Source organism: Halichoerus grypus, chromosome 11 (genome assembly GCF_964656455.1).
Source record: "Halichoerus grypus chromosome 11, mHalGry1.hap1.1, whole genome shotgun sequence".
Taxonomy (NCBI): domain Eukaryota; kingdom Metazoa; phylum Chordata; class Mammalia; order Carnivora; family Phocidae; genus Halichoerus; species Halichoerus grypus.
In genome coordinates this window covers 48204018-48229306 of record NC_135722.1, presented here as the reverse complement: position 1 = coordinate 48229306, position 25289 = coordinate 48204018, and the positions used below count along the sequence as shown (strand labels likewise).

Genomic DNA, 25289 nt, shown 5'->3' with positions numbered 1-25289 from the left:
AGGGCCCTGCGCTGGGAGTTGGGGCCGCACCGGGGCCTGAGGCAGAAGAGCGACGCGGACTGGGGCGAGGAGGGGGGTGGCCGCCGAGCTAGAGGAGGGGATCAGGAAGCGGCGCGCCGTGGCCTGATGCTGGACCCGGGCGGGGACCCCGGCAGAGACTGCTGCGCGGAGGCCGAGTCCGGGGTGGGGGGGGCGGGGGGAGGAGGCTGGGGCAGGGTTGGAGGGACCACGCCCGCCACCTGCGCTCCAGTCTCCAGGGCTCCGGGGGGCGGCTCCCGAGCTCCAGGCTCCGCGCTCCACTTCCCGGGCTCTGCGCTCGGGGCGAGGGGAGGCCGCGGCCGCTTCACCAGCGGTGGGAAGGGGGACGAGGCCGGAGGAAACTCTGGGAAGTTGGGAGTTGGGGACGGCCCCGGCTGCGGCTGAATCCCGCTGGGCGCTCCTCACCTTCGCTTCGGAGCGCCCATTTCCCTTCCTTGGTCTGGGGTGGGAAGGGCGGGGCGGGATCTGGCGCTGGGCCGGCAACGGGGAGCTCCCGGTCCTGGGCAGCCGGGCCTGAACCGGTTCCCGGCGGGTCGTTTGGCGTGGAGGCGGCCTGGGCCTGGGCGCCCGACTCTCAGCTGCGGCCGCCGGGCACACCCGGCTCGGTGGGCTCGTTGGTCACGGCTGGGGCACCTGCAGTTATCCTTAGTGAAAGTTGCACAGCTCGTAACTTTGGAAAGTTCGTTTATTCTGGCATTTGACCAATTAAGGTTGGAGGAAGGAGTTTTAATGGAGCCATTTGCTTTCCCTAAGGGCCCTGGGTCTCCCACATCTCATCCACTACTGGTTACCGAAAGACACATCGCTTCCATATGTTTTACTTGAGATTCTTCTTACCTGGAGAAATCATTTTCTCGAATATTCTCTCAACCTAAATATTAAAAAAAAAGTATTGTGTTAAAGATGGGATGAGAAAATGGCCTTTGCCCCTGATATTCCTGTGTATAAATATTGGAAATGAGCTATTGCTGTGCAGGTTATCCAGTACAAATTTGCCTATTTTAAGCCAACCCATTATATATTACATATATGTTATATAAAAGTCTACTTACACAAAGGATAAGTTAGGGAATTATTTGATTTATAAAGAGATATACTCTGCGCCTGACTTAAATAGCATTTCTTGATAGCATATTCAAAATTGGTCTGTGGGGTGAAGAGAAATCATCTGCTAAAAGTTTATATCAGATTTTCCCTATTTGAAATCTATTTCTCTACTGAAAAAGAAAGATTGTTGTTCCCCATTGCCTGTGGTTACATTAATTAAGTTTATTGGATGATCCCTAATGGGTTACTTCAAAGTGCAGAGTTCAGTCAAGAAATAACTGTTGATCCCAAATGATCTCCCTGGAGGTTCGATACCCAGCCTTTGTGTGGCTCATTGCTGGCTGTGATGTTCTGCAGAGACCACAGATAGGAATCAGAGCTCCTTATTTCATGAACTGGGAGTCCTGGATGATGTCCTAAGTGGGCAAAGTTTCCTCCTGAAGCTGCAGGAACAAGAAAATTCTGTAGTATGCTTCACCCAAAGCAAATGCTAGTGTTGAAATGTCCCACTTCCTTGCCTGTAACTGCTCCACAAGTTTCCATTGTTATCCCACATAAGTAAACAGTTTCCCTTGGCTTTATGAGAGAAGATGGATGAGGCCTCTTGCTGAGTCTCCTGTTTAACACTCCACATCTTTTTGGCTGATTTTATGCCTCTGCTTCTTTTAATACATGGGCTGGATTCTATGTTCTTGGGCTTTCCTCCAGCCCGTGCCCCTCTGGATCTTTGGTTTGGGTTGGAAGTACCCTGCTTGTGAGGCAGGAGTGGGGCACTGTGAGCGCAGGGGTAAGGGAGGCTGAGGCCAAAGCGCACAGCCAAAGTGCATCCTCTTCAGCTCAGGCCAGAATCTCTCCTCACTTCCTTCCTTCCTCTCCTTGCCCACGGTAATTCCTACATTAGATGCATTTATCTCCATCCCTCTGATGCTGTTTGATTGTCTGAACCAAGAGTGGCTTTCATTTCGAGCCCTAAAGGCTGAGTGGCTGGAGTAGCTGCATTGCACAACACTGTGCATGGTACCCTTGTTGTTGGTTCCTGTGAACCAGAATAAGCATACATAGCGGCCCTGGGACGTGGGTCCCCGACACAGTCCTCTCCAGAAGTGAATGACTTCCTTTTCTGCAGAGGAACTCACCTGAGTGCCATGTACCAGCACTCTCTGTCCATTGTCTGTCCATGGTTACTCAGCGGCAGTTAAGTTTTCTCAAGCTCAACTGCAGAACTTTGGTTTTAAAAGAAGAAAACGGACATAATTCCCTGTGGGCAGCAGAAGGACACTGCATCTGGGATGTTTGTTCATTTTTTCAGAGGTCACAGACCAGGCGGCCGTCCTGAAGGGTTATTCTCTGCCCAGGCTGTGGTAGGCAGTGTGCTGAGGTGGGAGTATAGCACCTAGTCTTCCCTGACTTGGTGTTAAGAGAGGATTTGATGAAAGAGCAATTTTTAAAAGTGAAGCTGAGTCACAATTGGAACTGGAATGCCTCACCCAGCCTTTCATCTGTACCAACTATGGAAAGTAAAGTGCTGATCTTTAAACTGAGTGTGGGCACTTTTTTCCATAGAGAGCAATTAGAATCCTTCTGTGAAGTGTCTTTATTGTTGTTTCATATATCGGCAATGAGGGGCATACACTTGCAAATCCCAGAGTATAGCCTTCATGACGGAGGGAAGAGCAAGGACAGAGGTCTTAAGATAGGAGCGTCCTTGATGTGATTCAAGGAACAATGAGTTTAAGGGTGGCTGCAGAGAGAAAAAGATTGAGAATAATTAGAAATGTGGTTGAGGGCTGGAGGGGAGAGATCACGTAGGGCCTTGTCAACCAGTAGAAGGACTTTGGATTGTACTCCCAGCGAGAAGGAAGCGGTTGAGAAGTGGCAGCACTCTGGCTGCTTGCTGAGAAAATGCTGTTGAAGATCAAGGACAAAGACAGAGAAACTTGTCAGGAGGCTGTTGTAGTGATCCGGACAGAGTGGAGAGCGGCTTGGCCAGCATTGTTGTAATGGAGGTGGTGAGAAGTAACAGTGCTAGGATTTGTTGATGGAATGGATGTGAGGGGTGAGAGAAGTAGTGATAAAGAAGACTCCAAGGCTTTTTGACCCACGTAACTCCATTTACTGCAGAGGAGAAGACTTCAGGAAGAGCAGAGTTGGAGTAAGGAAAGAAATGAGGTTTCTGTTTTAATTAAAAAAAATATTTTTGTACATATTAAGTGTGTGATGTCTCTTACTTAGTTCAACAATTACCTGAAACATGAATGTGTTCTTTTCACATTACCAACTGGTTTATGCTCACATTTTGTAACTGGAGACTTCACACTCTCTCCTCAAGAGGGCCAAATGACTGTAGGACAGCATTTATTGTTAAAAGATTTTTCCTGATATGGGATGAAGAGCTCTGTTTAACTTCCACCCATGGACCTTCGTTGCAATTTTTTTGCAGTTAAAAACAATGGTTTTTTTCTCTGGCTCTAAAGAGGAAGAGATTTTAACTTTTCTTAACTTGCCGTTTCCACATCTGGAAAAGGAGGGAGGATTGGATCGTGTGATCTCTAGGTTTTTACCACGTTTTATTATTTTCCTTTTTAAGTCTTTTCTTCTGTAGGATGCCAACCACGTCTGTGCCAAGCATTTTATGTAGGTCATTTCATTTAATCCTCATGATGTCTTCCAAGACCTTGCTGCTCCAAGTGTTTGTCTGTGGACCAGCGGCATCCGCGGCGTCTGGGAGCTTATTAGAATGCAGACTCTCAGGCCCCACCCAGACCTACTGCATATGAATCTGTGTATTCACAGGATCTTCAGGTGATTTGTAGGCACGTTCAAGTTTGAGAGATTTGTATGTGCAAATAAAAACTGAATCTCAGAGCTAAACTAGCAGCAAGGCCATGGGATCCATTGAGAAAGGGTTGAGTTTAAGTCAAAGTAGCTTCTTAGGTAAACACATCACAAGTACTAAGAATCTGAGAGTTACTGTCAATGAAAAGTTTTTCATTCACATAGGTATTTTTCGTAAGAGCTGCCTTCAGACCTACTTTGTCTATTCTGTTCTTCTATAAAGGATTTAATCTCTAACTGTAGGTTAAATTCTGTGCAGTTATGTTTGTTAAAAGGGAAATTCTGTGCAGCTTAGTTTTTAGGTTATGCATTCTTTTTGTTCAGGATACTGGGTTTACATTGACATTGCAGCTTTGTATTTCTAGAGATTTTTCTTCATTTTCTGGTCCGGGTGTGAAGCAGAGCCTTATGGCTCATCATTAATGACTCCTCTTTTCAAGTGGACATTAACCCTCTTAGGAAAAGCTTTTTCTAAACAAATGGTTTTCAACCTGGGCTGCACATTCAAAACATTTAGGGAGCTCTGACAAAGATAAAACAAACAAAAAGCTAGCAATGACTGAGTTTTATTCTAGACAAATTAAATCTGAATCTCTGGGGGTGGGGCCTGGTATCATTGTGTTTTTTAAGTTCCTCTGTTGATTCTAAAGTGTAGCCAAGTGGAGGACAACTGTCAAGACCATCAAGCAGAGGATGAAACCACCAAGTCTTCTCAGCTCAGTTCATATCTCTTTCCTGAAAAACTAGGAAAGATGGTATCGGAAGTCAGGGGTTACTACATACATCGACTGATTCTTAACTTCCTTTTGATAATATTACTCCAAATTTTTATATTGAGGATTCTATAAAAATATAATGAGAATCCATTATGTTTTATGTTTACCCGACTTGGGGGGAAAAAAAGAAGAACAAATTGAGAAAATCATGTCCAAATAGTATTTCATTAAAAGGTCAGAATGTGGAATCTTCACTAATGTCACCTTATATTGAATTAGAATGAAATCATTTATTAGAAGATGTACATATAAAATAATTAAATATAGTTTCTAAGGAAAAATCTTCAAAATAATCCTCAAGACTAAATATTAGTCTTATTAAAACTTTCAAAGATAGTCAAAAGAGAGTTAACCTTAAAACACTAGGTTTTTATGAATAGGCATTGGGATGATTAGGCACAATGGGATTAATTTTTAAAAATTAATGTTAATTGCAATCAGGAAATAGTCTTCTAAGGAACGAGTGGCATATTGGACGCACAATATGTGAAGATAATTTGCATTTACTTCGGTGACATTTTAGGGCTTCTTCATAAATATTTTATTTAAACAAGTGTGTTTTCATCTCTGTGGGATTCTTCTACATGGACCAGTGAGTGGTTTAGTCATGAGGTAATTATCAAGAGGGAAAAACAAAAGCAAACTGTGGTAAAGGCCTCACAGGCAGCCCTGTGGCCAGATGCCTCTTTCAGAATAAACAGTCAAAAGCACAAACTTTTTGATGTGGGCTAACCTCTCAAGGAAATACTAAGCCAATACCTAAGGGAAAATCACCTAAAATTTCCTATTATGTATACAGCATAAGCATTGCTTTCACTGTGAAAACATATTGGCACTTGTGTATTTGTGCGTGTACGTGTGCTTTCCTATATGATTGGCCTGCAAAAATTCAGAATGCTCAAGAAGGGTCTTGACTGAGTTACTTGAAGGAACTAACAAGTACATGTGCTGAAATGTATAGAGAAAGGGGAGGAGCTTAGCGAGAGGCCTAAGTGGGGAGAGCAATCTCACTTTTAAAAGGATAAGTACGGAGTATGCTTTTCTACTTTCTAAATGAAATCCCAGTTTAAGCCATAATGTGCATCATGACTTTTTCTCCTAAGTGTTTTATTGGGTTAGTTCTAGGAATGGCTTTCAACCGAAGCAAACCCTTAATGACTAGGTTTTACAGATCTCCTTGAAATATTCATGTGTCTTTGTGCATGTATTTTATCACAAAAACTTTTATATCAACACTGATGGAACTGCACCTGAAGGGGAAAAAAAAAAAACTCACCCGGGAAATCAAGATGACAAAGTGGAATAAAGCAAGAGCTTTAGAGTCAGAATCTGATCCTGCTCTTACTAGCTTTATGACCTGGAGCACAATATTTAATTCTTCAGTTTATTCATCTGTACAATGGGAAAGGAAGGCTGCTGTAGCACAATGCCCAGACCCAGCGCTCCGGAGATTCTGGTAGCAGAGTTGTTACCTCTCCCCGCTTCCTCTCAGCCGTGATCCGTGGGCATGCATATGTTTTACCCATTTATAATCCCTCACACACAAAAGTTCCCATTCTTCTTTTTTCGTGTGCTTAGCATGTTATCTCTGCTCATTAGCTGTATGTCCCTAGGCGATTTCCATGTCTTAAGTTTCCTCATCAGTAAAATGGATTGCCAGTATTCAGGTAAAATATAGGATGCCCCGTTCAATTTGAATTTCAGATGAGCAATATTGCATAGGACGGACGTATACTAAATACCTATTATTTATCTGAAATTCAAATTGAACTGTGCACTTTATATTTTTATATGCTAAATCTAGAAACTCTATTTTAGTACCTATCTCACAATGCATGTGAAATACTTACCATAGGGGCGCCTGAGTGGCCCAGTCAGTTAAGCATCTGACTCTTGATCTCAGCTCAGTTCTTGATCTCAGGGTCGTGAGTTCAAGCCCCGCACTGGGATCCATGCTGGGTGTGGAGCCTACTTAAAAAAAAAAAGAAAAAAAAAATACTTACCATAGTACCTGGCACATAGTAAATGCTCAATAAATACTAACCATTATTACTATTACTGTATTTTTTCCATGATGAACAGTGATTGTGCAATTTTTCGGATAACTATATATCTATATTCTGGAGAGTAGGTAAATCTTTTTCACTTAACTGTGCTTTTTGGGCATTTCTAGCTTCTAATTTTTCATTACCTAAAGATACTGTGATGTATCTGTAGTATTCTCCCTTTTGGGACAATTTCTTCCCTTCCCTTTCCCTTTCCCTTTTCTCCTTCTTCCCTCCCTCCCTCCCTGCCCTCCTTCCTTCCTTCCTTCCTTCTCCAGTCTATGAAAAGGAAACTATATTGTAGCCCCAGGGCCTTGGGGCTTTGGCAGGAGGCTGCCCTGCCAGCAAAAGAGAGCCAGTGGAGGGCAGTTGTATTTCTGGGCTAGCTGGTGGAGGGAAGGCTCCATGATGCCATCCCACAGGCCAAGCACCAAGTGCAGGATGGACTCTTTCTGGATTTTGTAGTCTGAGAGTGCAGCCATTCTCCAGCTGTTTGCTCGCAAGAATCAGATGATGCTGGTCAGGTGGGATGCCCTCCTTGTCTTGGATTTTGGCTTTGACATCCTCAATGGTGTCATTGGGCTCAGCTTCAAGGATGATGATCTTGCCCTCAGGGTCTTCACAAAGATCTGCATCTCTACATCTGCCACAAGACCATGGCCACCGACCCCCTCAGCCACCTCCTTGAAGAGGAAGAGGTGGAAAATTTCTTGATAAATTATCAACATCGGGTTCAAATTGCTTTCCTGTTGATTGTCAAACTTAAAAATAGAAGCTTCCAGATATTTTACCAGCAAAAGATGGGTGTATTCAGGAATAAAAGAGAATTGCCATCTGGGACAAACAAGCTGTGGCAAAACCATAGGAAGTCTGGAGAACAAAGGTACACTTTTTTAAGGAGGAAAGGTGTTAGTTGGGAAGGCTGTTATAAACTAAAAGTCCATTGGAGTAAGTTGGGTTCCAAGTGTGGTGACTTCTCATTGGCTGAGCCATTGAGTGGATGAGGGGATAGGAAAGCATGTCTTCCTCAGCTGGGATAGTAAAGTAGCATCCTTGTGCAGGGTCAAATCCATCTCTTCCTATTGGGTCTGCAGTCGATTAAGAGTGGTAGGGTGGTAGGGTGTGGGAGCACCCCTTCCCAAACCTCCTGACTCCATGTTAGTGAGGTTTCCCATTATTAACTTTCACAAGATTTGTGCCAACTATCCCTGCTACGAATGAACAGTATATCCACTAGCATTAGGTGGTAATAATGTCAACAAAAACTTGCTAATTTGAGGTGCCTGGGTGGCTCAGTCATTAAGCATCTGCCTTTGGCTCAGGTCATGATCCCAGGGTCCTGGGATCGAGTCCCACATCAGGCTCCCCACTCCACGGGAAACCTACTTCTCCCTCTCCCACTCCCCTTGCTTGTGTTCCCTCTCTCGCTGTCTCTGTCAAAAAATAAATAAAAAATCTTAAAAAAGAAAGCCTTAAAAAAAAACCAAACACAAAACTTCCTAATTTAACAGGTTTTAAGTGACTACCTGGTTCAATTTGTATTTTTTTGCTGGTGGTGGTGGGATTGAATATTTTTAATACTTTAAACCTACCTATATTTCTTATGTGAATTTTCTGTGTTTACTATCATGTGGCAGTTTATTTTTGAGAATCTTAATGTTTTTATTGCTAATTTGCATTAGTTAAAATATAAGTATTGTCAGATTAGCTCACAGAAGGATTAGTTCACTGTGCAGTGAATGATTGCATTCATTGTCTGACTACAATCAATCATTATACTAGACTGCCTTTTAAAATTTTAAGGTTGCATCAACAAATAGGGATTCATTGTAATACTCTTTTTTGGCGGGGAGGAGTTAAGCTTTAATTGAACAATGTTGAGAATTTAGAGTTTTTCACATTCTGCCCATAATGGCAAAGAAAAAATTGACACATCGTAACATTCTTTCCAATGCAAAGTACTGCCTTTATTTATGTGAAATATGAAAAAAATTTGTAATATAACTTGGATCTCTTTTTCTCTATGTTCTCTTTCCCTCTTTCCACCTCCTCCTTCTCTCCCAGCACTTATGAAGCCTTACTTTAGCCATACTGACCAGATCACTCTTTTCTAATTATAATTAAGTCAAATTAAGAAGATATTGGAGTGCCTCGTAATTGCCAGATGCTAGGTTAGGCATTAGTAATTCAAAGATCCATTAAACATGGTTACTGCCCCTATGGAATTGAGATAAAACAGTAATTGCAATTAATAAAATGAAGACAGGAAGGGAGATATATATGGGACACAGTGCAGGAAAAGAGGAGAGAAGTAATTAACTGGCTTGAGTGTATCCGCAGAGGATTCCTAGAGAAGTTGATTCTTAGGCGGAGTGTTTTGCCTGGAACGTGTGGGTGGGAAGGACCTTCTAGGAATTTATAAACGCCCTATGACAGGAGAGGGTGGATCTTTGGTAGTAATAGGAAGTGAAGTATGTGTTAGGACTGTTGAGGGATGAGTCTGTTCTAGTGAACACTGGTCAGATCGTGGAAGTCTTGTATGCCATTGTTAAAGTCCCACGGAGGACTTAGGCTGGAGCACTCTGATGTAGAAATCTTAAAGAAGTCCAAAGGATTCATTCTCAGCAAAGTACTCTTGGAGATTTCAGGATGAGGGAAGTTCTGTGAGTGCACATCTCAAGTCTCTCTGGTTCCTTGAAGAATGGGAAATAAGCTCAAGTGGGTGGTGATGATGCTCTTCCTGTTCAAGGTAAGTTCCTGACAGATTAGAATCACTGAATGGGAGATCACCTATTTTAGGTCCCCAGTCATGTTACCCTGAAACTCAGGTATAATTACCTCACATAATTGCCTTTAGCAAGTTTAGTCGTCTGGTTCAAACATCTGGGCTCCAGATATAATTTCAGACTATGCCAACAGTGACACCTTGCTTCCTTGCCTGTTTATTTAATAATGAAAAAGCAACGTGTTCAGTTGCATTGCAACCACTCAGTTTGTGGGTATGCACAGTCTGTTTTCTCTGATGTTATAGGGCCCAGTATCCATCCATAGTGCCTACCAAGCCAGGCTGTGGAGATGGTTCTTTATTCTACATACAGGGGCTGCCAAGTAGTAGGCACAATTTGTTAAAATAATTGGATTGAATGCCCTTAGGCGGGTCATACACTCTCCACTTTTCTTATCCTCCCTTCCCCTGCCCACATGAATGAACTTTCCTCATCACATTGATAGGATATGCCTGGCTACTGAAGACATTTCAATTTGCATCAGCTATAACACTACAGACCCATTAAAGGGTTTTAAGCTAGAAATTAAGGTGAACAGATTTTTCTTCTAATTATATCACTCTGGAGACAGGATGAAGGTTGATTGGAGAGATCATGATTGAAAATGCCATTTACTTACTCATCAAATGATTATTGATCATCTTCTATGTGCAAGGCTCTGTTCTATGTAGGGTACATATCTAGATACCTAGATACAGCATTGTACATGTGGTAGGGAACCAAACAAAATGAAAAGCTTGCCTTTGTGGAACTTATATGTTGCTGAGAGGAAGATGATAATACATAAATAAATTCACTAATTACATAGTATGTTAGATGGTAATAAGTGCTAAGAAGAAAAATAAAACGTGGAAAGAGAATAGGTGTGGGGACCAAAATGGCATCACGGAAAGTTGATGAGTAAAAGGTCAGAAGGAAATGATGGGAGCAAGGCATGCACATGCCAGGGGAAGAGCATTCCAGGCAGGGGAACAGCACGTTTAAAGGTCCTGAGACAGGCACATGCCAGGTATTAGCCAGGGGCAAGGAAGAGAGACATAGTAGGTGAGGTTGGAAAGGTGATGCAGAGTGATCATAGGGCCCTATAAGCCATTGTAATGAATATGACTTTTACTCAGAGTAAGATGGGAAGTCATCGGAAAGTTTTAAGCAGAGCAGTGATAATGTCTGCCTTAAGAATAGAAAGGATCACTTTGACCAGACTGTAGAAGAGTAAGGGTGGAGTCGGGGAGAAGAATTATGTGACTGTTGTAATCATTTATGTGAGAGATAATGGTGGCTTGGACCTGAGTGATGGCAGTGGAGATAGTGAGAAGTGGTCAGACTCCAGGTAGCTTGAAGGTAGAGCTGACAGGATTTTCCAATGGGTGGATGTAGGGTATGCAAGAGAGAGGAATCAGAATGACTCCCAAAACTTGGCCTGAGCAAGGGAATAGAGGTGTAGGAGAAGTAAGTTAGAAGGGAATATTAAGAGCTCAGTGTTGGATGTGTTAAGTTGGGAATGCTTATTAGTGAGTGAGTCAAGTGGGGCTACAGATTAGGAAATTGGATATATGAGCCTGGAGTTGAGGAAAGATGGCTGGACTGAAGATATAAATGGGAGCACTGTAGGCATAGAGATGATATTTAAAATGAGTCTGGCTGAAATGATCCAGGAAGACAAAGGAGAGAGGAGGACCAGCACTGAATTTTGGAGCTCTCCAACACTAAGAGGATGGAGAGAAGTTGAGGAACCAGCAAAAGAAAACTAATTAAGATGGACTGGAAAATCCAAGAGTATTGACCTGAAAGCCAAAATGAGAAGCCAAGAAAATGGCGTATCAAAGAGGAGGGCATAAAAGTTGTGTCAGTGCTACCATTAGGTCAAGTAGAATGAGCACTGAGTACTGACCACTGCCATTAGTATTAGAGGTCATCGGAAGTGATGTTGACAAGCAGTTTTGGTGAAGAGGTGGGGACAAGAGCCTGATTGGAGTGGCTGTAAGAGGAATTGACTGGCAAAAGTGGGGCAGTGAGTATAGACTATTTCAAGTTTTTCTGCAGATACCAGAGAAATGAGTAATTAGTTGGTGAGGGAAATGAGATCAAGGGTTTTTTGTTTTTGTTTTAAATTGTAAGAGAGAACATCACTAATGTGATGGGAATGATCTAGTGAAGAACAAAAATACATGATGTAGGACAAAGGGGGACAATTATTGGAGCAGTATTCTTGAATGGGTATTGGGATATCCTTCGTAGGTGCTCAAGAAAGAAGTGTAGCCTGTAGATATACATTTAGGAGCTATCAACATAGAGAGGATATTTAAAGCTCAGAAACTAGATGCGCTTACCAAGGAATGAAGATTAAAAAAAGAAGAAGTCAAACAACTAGTTAGAGGTTAGGAAGATGAGAAGGAACCAACAAAAGAGACTGAAAAGGATCAGCAAGTACAGTGGGAGAAAAATCAGGAGTATGGTGGCCTGGAAGTGCAGAAAGTATTCCTGGAAGGAGGGAGTGATCCTCCTTGTGAAATGTACTTGAAAGGTCAAGTAAGATGAGAACCCAGGACTGATCATTGCATTTAGCAACATGGAGCTTCATTGGTGACCTTGAACTGAGGGATTCTGAAGGAGTTGTGGGCAAGTGGAGTCAGTGATAGTCTGACTATAGTCTCTTTGAGAAAAGTTGAAGAAAACATATACTACATTTTTGAGTTTTATTGTGAAAGAAAAGGGAGGAGAAAATAAGTCAAAAGATGGTTTTTAAAGAGAGGAGAAAATAATTACATATTCGTAATTACATAATTCATAATTGGATGCTAGAGAGAAGTTAAAAATCATGCAGAGGATGTCTCCTCAGGCAAGGGAAACAAAAGTAAAAATAAACTATTGGGATTCTAACAAAATAAAAAGCTTTTGCACAGTGAGGGAAACCATCAGCAAAACAAAAAGGCAACTTACTAAATAGGAGTAGATATTTGCAATTGATGTATTTGATATTGGTATTGATTGATATTTTGATATATCCAAAGTAGATGGAGAACTTATGCAACTCAACACCAAAAAAACAAACAAAAACAAAACTGAAAAAATTCACCAAAATCTGATTAAAATGGGCAGAGGACCTGAATAGACATTTTTCCAAAAAAGACATATAGATGGTCAGCAGACACATAAAATGTATTTAACATTACTAATCATCAGGGCAATGCAAATCAAAACCACAAAACCACAATCAGAATGGCTAAAATCAATAAGAAACAAGTGTCGGTGAGGATGTGGAGAAAAAGGAACGCTCGTGCACTGTTGGTGGGAATGCAAGCTGGTGCAGCCATTGTGGAAAACAGTATGGAGGTTCCTCAAAAAATTTAAGACAGAATTACATATAATCCAGTAATTCCAATACTGAGTATTTACCCAAAGGAAGAAAAAAACCACTTAGTTCAAAAAGATACATGCATGCCTATATTATTGCAGCATTATTTACAACAGCCAAGATAGGAAGCAACCCAAATATCCATCCATAGATGAATGGGTAAAGAAGACATGGCACACAAACACACTGAAATATTACTCAACCATAAAAAAGAATGAGACCTTGACATTTGCAACAATGTGAATGGATCTAGAGCATATAATGCTGAGTGAAATAAGTCAAAAGACAAATGCCATGTGATTTCACTCATATGTAGAATTTAAGAAACAAAACAAATGAACAAACAAAAAGAAACTGAAAAACAAAGTCTTAAATTTAGAGAACAAACTGATGGTTATCAGAGGGGAGATGGGTAGGGGGATGGGTAAAATAGGTAAAGAGGATCAAGAGGACCCTTAACTGTGATGAGCACTGAGGAATGTGTAGAATTGTTGAATCATTATATTGTACACCTGAAACTAATATAATAGTGTGTTAATTATACTTCAATAAAAAAAGAAAAAAATGACATAGGGGATTGAATTGCCTGAGTACTTGAGTAGGTGGGTTTTTCAACATTTCATTCATTGACAAGGAGTCAGGGCAGAGTATATGAGCCCGGGTGGGCAGATACGGTTTGGAGATCATATAGAAGCTTGTCTTATGATTGCTCTTCCATTATTAGTGAAAAAGGAAACAGCCAGGTTACCAGCTGCGAGTGAGGATAGGGTGGGAGGTGAAAACAGGAGAGGTGTAAATGTTAGGCCAGAAGACGGAAGAGTGAGTGGATCAGAGAAGTGCAGGGTAATTGCTGGGCAACGTTAAGGGCCCACTTGAAGGTAGTGATCATGTATTTGAAGTGCTACCCACCACCACAGGCGTGAATGTTTTTCCCACTACATGCACCTGTGTTTATGCAGGCATGAAGAGACAGGGATTGTGTTTAAGAAGGGTCATGCTGATGTATGACAATGAGAGAGGGACAAAAGATTTGAGGGCTATAGGATGGAGGGATTGGGATGATCGACTCTGAAATCTCATCTGAGTAAAGAGGGGAAAGTGGACATGTGGAGGTAGTGAAGAGTTGGTAGGATTAGAGGGTTGTAGGTCCTCTGGTGTGGGGTGATTATTGGGAATGCAGTGAAAAGGAGGGGCTGCAGTTGTTGGTATAACCAGGTCTGGGGTGTGATTGTGGAGTGAGGCACTAAGGTTGGGTGAAGGACAAGTTACTGAAGGAGACAGGGACAAGAACAGAAAGACTGTGGTTTTGGAAGTATTGAATTAACCACAAGTTAAGACAAAAGTAGCGTTGGAGAGAGTGACAACAAGCCGGGAATGGAGGGAAGTGGGGAAGTGGCCTGAGGAATGTAGACATCTGTGACAAGGATGGGCAGCTGGGGTGGAGTGGTGCAATTAGGCAGTATGAGATTCAAAGCCTGGAGATTTTAGAGAAAACACCAGAAGTAGTAGACTATTAGTATTTGTCTAGGCAGAAGTGTTGAATTAATATTTTAAGGTAATGGAATTAGAGAAGAGGGGATTGATATAAAACATATTTAAGGGGTAAAAATAATCGGTATACTGAGACAAAGTAGAAGGATCCTAATTCTCCGATATTTGGCATAAGTGCCTGGGAGGATGGTCATGTGATTTATTAGGTTTGTGACAAGAAGTTGAGCATGGGTTTTTAAAAATATTTTTTTAAAGATTTTATTTATTTGAGAGAGAGGGGGAGAGTACAGAGAGAGAGAGAGAGAGGGAGAAGCAGACTCCCCGCTGAGCAGAGAGACAGATGCAGGGCTTGATCCCAAGACCCTGAGATCATGACCTGAACCGAAGGCAGACACTTAACCCCAGCTAAGCCACTTAGGTGCCCCTTGAGCATGTTTTATGGGGAAAAACGTAAGATTAATTTTAAATACATTAAGTTTGAGGTTGTATAGGAGATCTGATGCAGACATCCAGGACAGTTGACTGGAGGACTATAGGGAAGAAGTTACTAGAAATCAGGGAGGGTGAGAAATGGTTGAATGCTAAGGCTCCTTCCAACTTGAAGGTTTTGGGGAAGTGATTCTTAGTTCTGGCTATGCATCAGAATCATTTGCGGGAACTTTTGAAGACATAACTGCGCTGTTCCCTGACTGACTAAATCAGAATCTTTAGGGGTGATTCCTAAAGTACCCCTACACATGAGTCTGGCATGCATCTGGGGTTGCAAATGACATGGATTTATGGCCTTTATGGATTGAAATTATTTTTTACAACCCCATTGTCAAAATAAATGCTTCAACCATCTGTATAAAACTGTTATATTAGGTAAGGAAATCCAAGCACGAAAATATTTTTACTATCTATCATTGATCCTTCTTTTTTTTTTTTAACCACAGTGGGAGTTATCCCAAATTATTAGTACAGCTGCTGTTGGCACAACTAATAATACATTCTGTAGAAAATTTAGCTGTAGGATGTAACTGTAGCATCCTGGCAGTAACAAAAATCATGGTCTTCTTTATTGCTAGACATGTAATATGATTATCACTTATTTTTAATTTAGGATAACCACACTGTAAATCAGCTCTGTAAAAACTCTAACTAGGCTGTGAGCTTAGAGAAGAACATGGTTGCTTGATTCCTGTAGTCTATCAGTTGTTCTTGCCGATATGTTCATTTCCTATCAGAAAAACCTGGGAAACAAAGAAAGAGGCATAAACGAGGGGCCACATTCGAACCACTTTTAACACTTTACACTGAAAATCTCAGGTCAAACGTATTTTCAATGGTGATTTTTTTTTTCCCAAATACTATGAATGTCAAGTGGTAGATAGCATAGCCGAGCTAGCTCTAAAGTCCTCCCCAGTTATTTCAGAAGGAAGGAGAAAACTGTTGTTTGCTGTTCTTTAATCTGTTCCACCACAATTGCTACTTTAGATTTAATGTCACTGTAATATACTGAATTTATAGGTCATCCTTCTCTGGGGCTTTTTAAGTACTTTGTATTCCTTTAATTTTTAGGTAGCTAAAACTCATCATGTCATGGAATCTATTTCAGAGAGAGTCTACAAAGAGAGCTAGAAAATCCCCCAAAGTGTTTCTTTTTCCCTTCCACATGCTGTTGGGAGAAGCATCTATTGATTCTAACGCCACACTGCTTCAGAGGCCATTTATGTGTGGATTACTGCAGGCTTCTCCGGGGGGATCTAATCCCCATAGGTTCAGTTTGAGAGGATCCACTCGGTAGGCCAATAAAAATTAAAATCACAGCTCTTTTCCATTACATTGGTTTTTTTGATCTTTTAATTTTTATATTGTCTCACACGTCAATGACTCAATCACAGTTGTCTTCCCAGTGCCTCAGTATGTGGGAAATGGAAAGTTGAACTGGACAGCTTCACAAAACGAGGGCACTATAGCATATGTCTTTATAGTAAAAGGTGATGTTTTAGGGCTTGCAGTCACAGCACTAAGGAAAGTCATCAGATTTAATTCAGGGAATGGACAGAAGTGGGTGTTAAATGGTGGCTTTAATAATGCAGCTTAGAACATGGGGAAATGTCAGAGGAGGATCAGAGTTGGATGTGCACTACCTGATTTTTAAATACTCAGGAAATAGCTTCATTGAAAATATTAAAATAACAAGTGCAAAATATCTGTGGATTTTTTTTAAAAAGGTTTTATTTATTTATTTTGAGAAAGAGAGTGGGAGCAGAAATGGGGGAGGGGGAGAGGGAGAGGGAGAGAATCTCACGCAGACTCCATGCTGGGCATGGAGCCCAGTGTGGGGCTGGATCTCACGACCCCAAGATCATGACCTGAGTCAAAATCAAGAGTCGGACGCTTAACCAGTTAAGCCACCCAGGTGCCCCTCTGTGGATTTCATATCGTCTTTATCTGCTCTTTTTTAAGGCCTCATGCTAATCAAACTAACATTCCTATAATAAACACACTGCATGTGACATAAAAGTCATCAAATAAGACTTATTTTAGCTTGGTAAATAGTGCTATAAACAATGGAGACCTACCAGTCACTAACTTTTAATAAATGAAATGATATTCAAATGTATTGAACTAAGTTTGTTCAAACTTCAGAAGTTAGAAACATCAGAATTATAGTGGGAGACTATGATACTTCACCGACAATGACACATCAATAGATAGAAGAAGTGGATAGAAATAATGTTGCTAAAAGTTTGATTTATGTGAAATACCAATGGAATTTTCTAGTCACCAAGAGAGAAGAAATGTTCATGGAACATTTTTTAAGAAATGTTTCAGTACCATAAAAAAAGGAACATTAATTCCAAAAGATTAAATTTTATGGGCCACATTTACAGACTGTAATGCAATAAAATTATCAATAAGTGAATAACAAGTCACAACATCACCAGAACCCTAAACACCTGAAAATTGAACTCTTTCAGAGATCTCTTTAATTAGAAAATCAGATATGGAAACTAAAATTATAGACATTGAAAACACTATAGAAATGAAAGCACATATGTTAAAACTGTGGAGTGCAGCCAAAGCTATATTTAGATGACAATTCATAACTTTCATTGGTTGTAGTAAATAGAGTGACAGAAAATGAATATACCAAACATTAAATTTACGAACTTAGAAATGGAAAAATAAACCAAAAACATGTAGGAGCAAAGCATTAGTAAAAACCAAAAGAACATATTAATGAAGAGAAAGTGAAAAATAAAAACACAAACAAAAGCAGTATTAATAAACAAAACCAAGATGTGTTTTTTGAAATATACATAAGTAAATATTTTGCTATTCTGACCAAGAAAAGAATGTGAAAACACAAATATAAAACAAAGGGAATGAGAAGAAGGATTTAATAACAGATACAGAAGAGGCTGCTGCCGCCGCTGTAACCAAGATGGCCGGGAGACTCGCCACCTTCCTCAAGGATGCCTGGGCCAAGGAGCCGGTGCTGGTCGCATCCTTCACCATCGGGGGCCTCGCTCTAATTCTGCCCACCCTCAGCCCCTTCACCAAATACGCCACCATGATCAGCCAGGCCACGACCTACAACTATCCAGTGCCCCTCCGAGATGATGGGAACATGCCCGACGTGCCCAGCCACCCCCAGGACCGCCAGGGCCCAAGCTTGGAGTGGCTGAAGAACTTGTGAGCACCCCTGGTGACATGGAGGAGGCCCCTCCCCTGAGCCAATAAAATGTGAAAAGCGACCCCCCCCCCAAAAAAAAACAGATACAGAAGAGATTAAAAGAAAATGCCTTATATGTAGTGTGTATAGTGTAACCCAGTGGAATTTTCTACTGGGCGTTTACTCTGAGAATATAAGAATGGTAAAGCACTAGGAAAGCTATCACTGCATGAGTAGGTTTTGTTGTATACGTATTATACATACATAATTATTTGTTTTAAGTTTTGATCATGTTTACACAAAATAACATAAGCTTCTCCCATTTTTTTTCTATTACCCTCCATCCATTCCCTCATTAAAAAAAATAACTTTATTGAGGCGTATTTTACATAGTATATAATTCAGCCACTTTTAAGTATACATTTTGGTGATTATTTAGTAAATTTATGAAGTTGTGCAAGCATCACTCTAAGGTTAGAGCATTTTCATTACTCCAGTAAGATCCCTCATGTCCATTCACTGTTACCTGGTTCCAGAGGGCCTCTAATTTACTTTCTGTCTCTATAGATTTGCCTTTTCAGGACATTTCGTATAAATGGAATCCTACAATAGGTGATCTCTTTTGTGACTGGATTCTTTCACTTTGCATGCTGTTTTTGAGGTCCAGCCACGTTGTATAATGTGTCATTAGTTCTTTCTTTTTTATTACTGATTAATATTTCATTATATGGGTATTCCACATTTTATTTATCTATTCACCTGTTCCTGGGTGTCTGGGTTGTTTACAGTTTGGGGCTATTATGAATAACTGCTACTAAGAACATTTAGGTACAAGTTTTTGCGTGGAGGTAAGTTTTCATTTCTCTTGGGTCCATACCCAGAAGTGAAATTGCTGGGTCATTTGATAATTCTGTGTTGAACATTTTGAGGAACTACCAAACCATTTTCCAAAATGGCTGCACTATTTTACATTTGCATCAGTAGCACGTGCGGGTTCCCATTTCTCCACATCCTCGGCAACATTCATCATTATCTTTTTATTATAGCCATTCTAGTGGGTGTGAAATGGTGTCTTATTCACAATACATAAGTTTTTGGAGAAACAAACAAACACAATCATGTCAGGTAACGCCAAAAAAGCATCTGATAAAATTCAACATTATTCTTGATTGTACCTTAGGGAACAAAAAAGCTGCCATCTTAATATTAAGAAGATGATGGTGACAGTGACAATGTTAACAATTACAACTATTAATAATAATAATAATACCAATGAGACATAATAGAACCTGATGCCAGATATCATTCTAAGCTTTTTATATAATAACTCCTTTAACACAGCCACGTTGAGGTAGGTTCTAGTGCTATCTCCATTTTACAGAGGAGGAAGGCAAAGAATCTGCCTCCACACAGCCTGTAAGTCACGGAGCTGGGATTTGAACGCAGCCATTCTGATGCAGAGTCTACCCTGCTAATCCTTACGCTTGTCATGTGGAGAATCTCATTTCATCTGGGCCCTCAGTGCTGCTTGGTAGTTCTTACTTGTCATCAGCCCTCTTCCTTGCCCTTCTCTCCTTCCTCTGAAGCTCTACCTCTACTCTCAACTTCCACTTCTCAGAGAAAATAAAGACTATGCAAAAACAAACAAACCTAATAGAACAGAAACAGAGTAACATGGCATCATAGTATTTGGTAAACATGGCATTTCAAATCAGCGGGGCGGGGGGAGGAAATGGATTATTCAGTAAATGGTGTTGGGAAAAGCACTATATTTCTGCTCTATTACGCAAATTTGTAATGTGTTTTAAATTTTACAAAAAGTAAAATCATTAAAATTCTAAAGGAAATTATAAGATAATTTAAAATCAGGATTCTCTACATGTGACAGGAAAACATTGATAACAGTGGCTTAAATACAGAAGGTTCGTTTTTTTAAAGATTTATTTATTTTAGAGACAGAGAGAGAGCATGAGCAGAGGGGGAGGCAGAGGGAGAGGGAGAGAGAGAGAATCCCAAGCAGACTCCCTGCTGAGCACGGAGCCCATTATGGGGCTTGATCCCATGACCCTGAGATCACAACCTGAGCCTAAATCAAGAATTGGACACCTAACTGATTGTACCACCCACTTGCCCCATGCACAGCTTCTAACTCACAGTCACCTCACAGGGTAAGATGGCTGCTGGAATTCCAGCACTCACATTTACATTCCTGGGAGAGACAAAAGAGTCCACCTCCAGCCCAAGTCTGCTCTTCCTACGAAACCTTTTTGGAAGTCCCTGTCAACACTTGTGCTCTCATCTCTTGATCAGAATTTAGTCACAGGGCCATACCAAAGCTGGGAAATGTAGTCTTTTGGTGTCAAGCCAAATTCCAAATGCAATTTAAGTTTCATTGTTTTTTGGGAAAAGGGAAAAATAGGTATTGGGTGGCAACTGCTGGTTTCGGGCATTATTTTAGGTAGGTGAAGTCTTCCTTAGCGTGACCCCAAAGCCAACAACCATAAAAGACAAGCTTGACAGATTTTGACAAAAAATAGCAACAGTGTTTTCTTTTGCAAAAGGCATTGTAAACAAAATGACAAACTACAAAATGAGAGAATAATTGCAATGAATGACATGTAATTAATATTCTTAAAATGTAAACAAATCTAATTAGTAAGAAACTTGATTGCCTGTGCTTTTTGGAGAGAAAGTATCAATTTTTTGGTTCTTCTTTAGATGTACATTATAGACTAGACAAAACTTAATCTTATGAGTACTTTTTAAAAAAAACATGTTGACCTTTTAGCAAGGAGAAACATTTTTTTGTTTGGGGTGTTTTTATTTTAATTCTCTGTCCCTCAAGGGCACATGCTAGGCTCATCTGTTTGATGCTGCCCTCTATTAGTACATATACATTGCTGGGCTGTTTGATTTAGGACAGATTCAGCTAGATCACCTGAATGCTCAATTACCTGCTATGGTGAGAATCATCTGCTTTCAGATGGATAAGATCAAATCAGTAGCCGTTCTCAGTTTGGTGCTTCATCAGGAAGGGAATTAAAATGAAACCATTAGCGGTCATTTTTCTAAATACTAATCATTGAATTTCAAATCCTGGAAAAAAACCTTGCGTGTTTTTAATGATTTTTATAGACTGGAATGTTTTTAACTGAGTTCAGGACTGAGGGACATTGGGAGGGGGGACTGTTTCTGGCCAGATTACTTAGACAACAATAATTCTTCACAGCTTTCTGTTAATATCTTCTGATTAACAAGCAAGTTGGAGCCAACTGATTTTGGCTATTTGGTATCCTTGGTAACCACGGTTAGATGATGAATTGAATCAGTTAAAATTAATTTCTTGTGAAAATCTGCTTCCATGAGAAAGTATTGGCTTTGGTATTTAGATGCACAAGAAATATGTATGTGTATATATGTATGTGTGTGTGTATGTGTGTGTGTCTCAGCAGATGTGGAGAATATTTGATAAAAATCTGCAAAGCCTAGTAAATTCAAAGAGTGGGGAAGATGAGGGAAGCCTGCAAGGGCTCTGCCTGTAAGGATTCTGCTTCTACCTGGAGAGGGACGATTTAAAATGAAGGAACCTGAGGCATAATAGCCACTGTGTGAGCTTTTGTTCAGCTACAGGAGTAAGTAGCCTTCTTTCCCTTGTATCTGTGAATGCTGTCATGACAAAGCTATTTTATTGTTACAAAAGTTTGGATAAAGGTAGAGAACGTTTTTTTTTTTCCAATGTAAAATCATACAATATATATTTTAGTTCCAAGCTCATTTTTAATGTCAATTTAGAAAGCATTTTCCTTTGGTCCCGATGGGTGCCTTACCTGAGACCTATATCTGCTGCAAACCACGCATTTCCAGAAGTGTACATTTAGGGGGTATTGCTAGAACACGGAAACGCAGTGCTGGACCGCGTAGCATGGGCCAGGATCACTGGTTTGTTGTGATAGGAGCACTGCCACGGGCCCACATTTGGAGCCTGTAGCAAAGGGGGGGCTAGCGCCACCTCATTGTAGAGATGGGACCTAGGTCCCTGCAGGCCACACATTTCCCTAGAGGAGGCTGGGGAAGAATGGATGGTCCTGAGATCAGTTCCATATCAGATTTTGGCAAATGCTGACTTCAGGACAGTCTGCTTGCTCTCAGAGGAGCTATGTAAGAAAGGAAGGAAGAAAAGCAGGAGCTGAGCTATCACAAGGTAAATCATGGTTTCATTTATAAGATTTTCTGCTTAGAATTTTTTTTTTTTTAACCATCAAATCTGTCTTTGTTCTACAGTTAAATACTTCCTGGACAGTGCATGTAAAGTGAGTTCAAAGACTGCTTCACCACTTTATATTTGTGTAACTTGAGGATAGTTACCTAAATTCTTGGTGCCTCAGTTTTCTTATCTGCAAAAGGAAGATAGTAATGTTGATAGGGGAACCGTAAGATGTAAATGAGACCATGGATTTGGACAGGACCTGGCCTTCAGAGCTCAATCAATGTTAGTTCCCTTATTACTCCCCTCGGGAAAGACTTGTCTGAGCTTCATGAAAATCTGCACAAGTGACTTTGACACCATCCTTTATTTTTTGCCTTCTCTTACTTGTTCCATTAGTCTCTCTTTTTGTTTTCCACTCTTCTGGTGCCCTATCCATGAATGTTTTCTCTCCTTTTTCTTCGTCTTATTCCCCCTTGCTTCATTTTATCCTCCAAACTTGTTTTTGGCTCTTTTCTGCTGCTTTTCATAAATGAGGATGTAATGTAGTCTGGCTAATCATTCACCCTATGTGAAACTTCCATGTGCTGGATGTTGTCCTTGGTGCTGGAGTTATTGTGCTTGAGAAAGGCATGGTCCTTGGCCTCAAGGAGATGACCTTCTAGTAGAGGATATAGACAAGTAAACAGGCAGTTACAGCGTAGTGCAATAAGGGAAAGTGCAGTGTGTTATGGAAGCACATAGGAGGAGCACCTAACTCAAACTTGCCAGGAGTGGTGTCAAAAACAGCATCTCCAGGTAAGAAGTAAATAAGCTCTGACATGTTATGGAAGTGTGAGGCCAAGCAAAGCATTCAGACCAAGAGTTTTTAGGAAAGAAAACAACATGTGCAAAGGCTTGAATACTTGAAGTAGGGAGTGACCTTAGGGAGCCTGAGTGAGTTTAAGGTTGGCAGAGTTGAATTTGGGAGCTAGAGTGGGGGATGTTTATGTGACAAGAGATAAAGTCAGAAACGTAAGTAAGGGTCTTGTGGGCCATGTTAAGAATTGGGATTTTATCCTAGTGGTAATGGTGATCTGTCTTACCACAGAATCCATAGGGCATGGAGTACAGTGGGAGGTAGGTGTAAAGGAAGTCTGAGGTTTCTGAATTAGGCAGCTAGGTCATACAGAATGTACAAGAAGGGGCAGGTTGAGGGAATGAGAGAGACTGAGTTGAATTTTAGAAATATGTGTTTGCGGTACGTACTAAATATGAGTTATAAACATGAGTCTGAAATGAAAAAGCGATTTCAAATCTTATTTTGAAATTATGGTGGTGATCACTTTTGTTATTGCCAACAGTTTTCTTGTGTCTTTTTGCATGATTCTGGTCCTTCTGCCTGTCTTTATATTTTGGTATGCATAGCTGGGTAATGATGGCTCTATTATATGTATCCAAGCGGGAACAAAGTGTGAGAACATAGTTGTGGTGGAAGAGAGAATCCAGGATGCACTTCCAGTGAAGGCAATTAGAATAAAATAGAGAGTGTGCAGCTCCTGGTATCATAGGGATTGCTTACAGGAACTTGGAGGTTGGCTTCTTTCCAAGAAGTGGAAGTACCATTCTAAGTGAGTCCCATGGCCAGAAACATGGACCAAGGATGGCCCCAAGGGAAGTGTATGAGTGAGAGTTTGGGGGGTGGGGGATAAGTAAGGTCTTAGCCTGCCTAGACTCAGCCTCCAAGATGAGATGTGTTTCTAAATCAGCTAATTTCATTTAAGAAACAACTGTGGTTATGTGATTGCTGAATTTATCTAAAAATGTTGAGAGTCTATTTTTATTTCTCACTTTCCGTGTCCTTTGAGATGAAGTCCTATGGGAAGTTTATTTCCTGCTGAGCTGTGTAGAGCTGCCTTTGATTAGTCAGAGCCTGCCCTCTCCTTTGCTTTCTAGTGCTTCTCTTTTGCTTCCGATATCTCAGAATTTGTTGACCACGTGCATGTTTCTGTAATCTACACCAGTCCTGATTGTATAATCTTTGGTTAATCTTTGGTTAATTTGGTATAATACTCTATAAGTTCGTATTTTTATGATGTTACTTTGTGTGGTTGGTTTTTTTTCCCCCATATAGGGGGGGTTCTCATTTCTATCACTACTCAAGTTTTCCCTTCTACACCTCCCACATCCCACCTGATACATGGAACTGGGCCTGATCTTGGACTCTGGGGCTGATGCCTTATGGTATAAATGGAAGAATGAGGAGTTTTCTCTTACAGGAGGCAGCACCACACATAAGGCCACCTTCTTAGGAAACCCAGGCTTCCCAACCCCTTCCTCAGGGCCAGGCCCCCCCCACGGACAAACATCATTTGTTATGTTTTGCTTATAGTGTCTCGCATTACACCCAATGCCTCATACAGATTTGGGAGGACTTCCGAAAGGTTCTTGCAGTCCACTGGAGTGAGGAAAGCTAGGTGAGCTAACAGCTCTATCCTGGCCCTGTGAAGTCCAGGGCATGAGCTGGAATGAGTTCTTGGGAGGCAGGGCTGCACAAAGCCAGTTGGCAAAGCATGCATGGCATCCACTCCAGCTTAGGCCATACCCCTGGCCTGCTGGCACTGCCCAGCTGATTTCTCCAGACTTGACAGATTCTGGACTCTCCCAGAGTAGATATTCTCTCTGCTGCCTGTCCCCTCTCCATATGATGTCTCTCTCTTCACAGCCACACTCTCATAAGATGCCTTATTCTTGCTGGGTTTTCTTCAAGCCCCTGTCATGCAGTTTCCACGCTACTCCCCTCCCCAACCGCTTCTCTGAGGCTGCTCTCACTACAGTCATCAAGGACCTGCTAATTGCTAATCCCAGCGGCCACACTGCAGTTATTGGAATGCTGCTCCTTTGGACGTGGTGTTCACTGCTTCCTCCTTTCTTGCATTTTGCAACACTGAACCCATTCTTCTCTTCCTTCTTCATGATTTTTTTCCCTTCTATTTGCCCTTTAACTATTCATGTTTCTTAATTACCTAGCTTGGCCACTGCTTTTCTCACTTTCTGCATTTTTCCCA

General features: G+C 41.1%; 1 protein-coding gene and 1 pseudogene across 2 annotated transcripts in view; both read left to right on the top strand.

Moving 5' to 3' along the window:
- The window catches only part of SYT9 (synaptotagmin 9), a 195089-nt gene that overhangs the window by 411 nt on the left and 169389 nt on the right, over positions 1–25289 (top strand). The gene's annotated exons all lie outside the window — the stretch shown is intronic.
- On the top strand, positions 17790–18125 carry LOC118533827 (NADH dehydrogenase [ubiquinone] 1 alpha subcomplex subunit 3 pseudogene; annotated as a pseudogene).